Here is a 4,645-nt window from a genome sequence, read left to right as displayed (position 1 = left end):
CTGTATCCAAAAATCGAGCCTACAATTCTTTTCTTGGTGCAGCAGAACTATCAACTCTCAGCTTAGCTTACGATGGAGGTAAAATCCTTTGGTGATGTGAGAGTCATTGAAGTACAGCCTAATTACAATGAGACCCAATGTCTAAAAATTGTTCTTATTTTGGGCTTGTACCACAGTAAGAGCCAAGGTTTTAACCTCTACTAAATACAAAACAAACAAAATGACTTTATATATTCATGTTCATTTAAGAAAATACTAGTAGTGATGTATTATTTTTAAGTATACAGTTAATATGTTTGGAGGTATTTAAAATTTATATTGAGAAAAATGTATTTTCACTATTGCTATAGATGAGCATCTACATAAGACTGTTGATTGTTGTTTTATATCAAACAACTTTTATAACACTTATTTTTATTGTTATAATATTTTATAAATTTTAAGGAATATGACAAAAAAGATATTGTAGGTATTGAAGGGGGGTCTGTGGAAGGAGCGGTGGTACAAAAGGGAAATAAGAATGTGATTCAATTCTATTTAATCAAAGTATGTTTTTAAATGTTAACAAATTCAGATAAATTGAAATCATGTAACTTTTCTCATCATAATGCAATAAAAGTTTTTTTTTTTTTTTTTTAAGAGAACTTCAAGTCTCTAAAGAAAGAAATCAAAGAAGATTTCAGAATATGGAAAGATCTCCCATGCTCATGGATTGGCAGGATTAATATATTAAAAATGGCCATCTTGCCCAAAGCAATCTACAGATTCGATGCAATCCCCATCAAACTTCCAACTCAATTTTTCACAGAGTTAGAAAGAGTAATTTGCAAATTCATCTGGAATAACAAAAAACCTAGGGTAGTGAAAAGTATTCACAACAATAAAAGAACTTCTTGGGGAATCACCATCCCTGACCTCAAGCTGTACTACAGAGCACTTTTGATTAAAAACAAAATAAAACTGCATGGTATTGGTACAGTGACAGGCAGGTAGATCAATGGAATATAATTGAAGACCCAGAAATGAACCCAAACACCTATGATCACTTGATCTTTGACAAAGGGGCTAAAACCATCCAGTGGAAAAAAGACAGCATTTTCAACAAATGGTGCTGGCTCAACTGGCGGTTAGCATGTAGAAGAAGGCAAATTGATCCATTTCTATCTCCTTGTACAAAGCTCAAGTCCAAGTGGATCCAGAACTTCTACATAAAAACAGATACACTGAAAGTAATAGAAAAGAAAGTGGGGAAGACCACATGGGCACAGGGTAAAATTTCCTGAACAGAACACCAATAGCTTATGCTCTAAGATCAAGAATCGACAAATGGGACCTTAAAAAATTGCAACGTTTTTGTAAGGCAATGGACACTGTCAAGAGGACAAAATCGCCACCAACAGATTGGGAAAAGATCTTTACTAATCCTACATCCAATAGAGGGCTAATATCCTATATATACAAAGAATTCAAGAAGTTAGACGCCAGAGAACCAAATGACCCTATCAAAAAATGGGGTACAGAGCTAAACAAAGAATTCTCAACTGATGAATACCAAATGGCCGAGAAGCACATAAAGAAATGTTCAACATCTTAGTCGTCAGGGAAATGCAAATCAAAACAACCCTGAGATTCCACCTCACACCAGTCAGAATGGCTAGGATAAAAAACTCAGGTGACCACAGATGCTGGAGAGGTTGTGGAGAAAGAGGAACATTACTTCATTGCTGGTGGGATTGCAAACTGGTACAACCACTCTGGAAATCAGTTTGGCGGTTCCTCCGGAAATTGGACATAGTACTACTGGAGGACCCAGCTAGACCACTCCTGGGCATATACCCAGAATGCTCCAACATTTAATTAGGACACATAGGTCACTATGTTCATAGCAGTCTTATTTATAATAGCCAGAAGCTAGAAAGAACCCAGATGTCCCTCAACAGAGGAATGGATACAGAAAATGTGGTACATTTACACAATGGAGTACTACTCAGCTATTAAAAACAATGAAGTTATGAAATTTTTAGGGAAATGGATGGATCTGGAGAATTTCATCCTGAGTGAGGTAATCCAATCACAAAAGAACACACATGATATGCACTCACTGATAAGTGGATATTAGCACAGAAGCTCAGGATACCCAAGATACAATCCACAAACCACAAGAAACTCAAGAAGAAGGAAGACCAAAGTATGAATACTCTAATCCTTCTTAGAAGGGAGAACAAAATACCCATGAATTGCAAAGGCAAAGTGTGCAGCAGAGACTGAAGGAAGGACAATTCAGAGACTCTCCCACCTGGGAGTCCTTCCCATATACAATCACCAAACCCAGACACTATTGTGGATGCCAGAAAGCCCTGGCTGACAGAATGATATAACTGTTTCCTGAGAGGCTCTGCCAGTGCCCAACTAATACAGAAGTAGAGGCTCACCGCCATCCTTTGGACTTAGCACAGGGTCCCCAATGAATGAGTTAGAGAAAGGACCCAAGCAGCTGAAGGGACTTGCAGCCCCATAAGAGGAACAACAATATGAACTAACCAGTACCCCCAGAGCTCTCAGGAACTAAACCACCAACCAAAGGTACACATGGTGGAGCTCATGGCTCCAGCTGCATATGTAGCAGAGGATGGCCTAGTTGGTCATCAATAGGAGGAGAGGCCCTTGATCCTGTGAAGGCTCTATGTCCCAGTGTAAGGGAATGCCAGGGCCAGGAAGTGGGAGAGGGTATGTTGATGAGCAGGGGGATAGGGAGTGAATAGGGAAAAAAAAGAGGAAAAAAAAAAAGAAAATGTCACCATTTAGACACCAATCAATCAATCAAGAAAGAAAGAAAGAAAGAAAGAAAGAGAGAAAGAAAAATAGGTCAGTTTTGGCAAGCACCTTTATTCCCAGAAATTGCAGAGCCAGGCAAACTCTCTAAGAATTTGAGTTCAGCCTTTTTACAGAGCTAGTAACTGCACAGCCAAGGCTATCCAAAATAAACCCTGTCTTGAAGAAAGAAAGAAAAAAGAAACAATGCAGAATAATCACTGTTACTCCTTTACTTGCACTTGTGCCAATCACACCAGTGTTCTAATCCTTGTGGACTCTCCTTTTTTAAAACTTTTTATTGAATCTTTGTTAATTTCACATCATGTACCCCAATCCTACTCATCTCCCTCTACACCTCCACCTTAGCAACTTCCCCACAAACAAAATAAGATAGAATGAAAACAAAAACAAACAAACAAAAAACTCTCTTGTGGGAGTTGAAGTGTTTCACCGGGTATCACACAGTATAGCAGCCATTTATTCCCTCATCTTTATCTGCAAATGTTCATTGCAATAAGTCGTTCTGTTTCAAGGCCTATGGCTTCTGCTGCACTATCAGTAATGGATCCTCACAGCGGTTCCTCTTGGATATTTTGTTGTTGCTCTGTGTCATGGAGATCCTGCTGGTTTTGATCTTCTGGACCAGGAATTGCTATTTTAATAATCATAATAACCAGGTAATGTTATATTGATTTCTAATAAATGTCTATTCTATATGGCTAATGTAAGGATAAAAAAATGTGATTTAGTTTTCAGAACTCTTTGGAAAACAACTGCATATTTTTAAATAATTCTTAAGTGTATTTTGCAGACTATTAAAGCAACTTGCTTGAAAAAAAATTCAGTGAGCATGAAACTGTCCTCAGAAACTCCTCAAACTGAGAAGCAAATGAAGTAAAAATGTAATTGAGCTTTCAAAATCTGTGAAACAGTTAAAAAAAAAACAAGTTTAATATATGCCTAATAGGGTAATAAAAACAGGTGTAGTATGTACCTAAGGGGGTAATAAGTGAGAAAGGGCAAATGAAAGAGCACAGTGAAGTGATAGTGACTACAGATTTTCTAAAATAAATGACAGATACTAAGGTATGTATCATTTAAAACTTTTGTTATCATTGTATGGATATTCATGATATGTATGTGGGGTGATTATGACAAAGCCTGCATGTAGAGAGTTAAACAAGCTTTATGGAGTATGATTTCCTTCTTCCACTATTACACGAGTTCTAAGGACTAACTCAGACCACAAAGCTTGTGCAGTAAGTACTTTTACCTGGTGAGCCACCTGGCTATCCCAAAGCTGAAAAACATTAATAAAAACAAAATAAAAAATATGCACCTAAACATGTAATACCATTAAAACTCCATAAAAATCAAAATTGAAGAGAAAAATATAAAGAAGTCAAAGGGATTTATATAGAGAAAAATATGAAAGTCGTATCAGACATTTCTCCCTCCTATACAAGCAGCCAGGAGAGTCATCCCTGCATCTAAGAAGTCCCCAGGACCTCAGAGCTGCTAAGTTTCAATGCCACTTTGGGTGTCCAGAACTCAAACATAAAAAGTACTACCAGGCCACACAAGTTTACAGCCCAAGGATCTGATGCAACTTCTGCTGCACATGTGCTTACATACAAGAGCCCAGTTTTGGGGCAGGTCTGACAGAACCTGCATTGCAGACACCAGACCTTCAGATGCTGCAGGAACATCCCCACTGAGGTTGCTGAGACAGCAGTAGCTCAGAATACAGCAGCCTCTGGACATCACAGACCCAGCTAGCCCATAATAAGTACCTGTGGTACAGAACCCAAATCTATGCACATCTCATAGA

At 38.0% G+C, this 4,645-nt stretch overlaps 1 protein-coding gene across 4 annotated transcripts in view; it reads right to left on the bottom strand.

The window, feature by feature from the left end:
• The window catches only part of LOC116076302 (coiled-coil domain-containing protein 7-like), a 67,630-nt gene that overhangs the window by 27,855 nt on the left and 35,130 nt on the right, over positions 1 to 4,645 (bottom strand). The window lies entirely within an intron of this gene.

This window comes from Mastomys coucha, unplaced genomic scaffold, assembly GCF_008632895.1.
Source record: "Mastomys coucha isolate ucsf_1 unplaced genomic scaffold, UCSF_Mcou_1 pScaffold4, whole genome shotgun sequence".
Taxonomy (NCBI): Eukaryota; Metazoa; Chordata; class Mammalia; order Rodentia; family Muridae; genus Mastomys; species Mastomys coucha.
The sequence above is the reverse complement of the archived record's forward strand: the minus strand, read 5'-3'. Positions and strand labels throughout refer to the sequence as shown.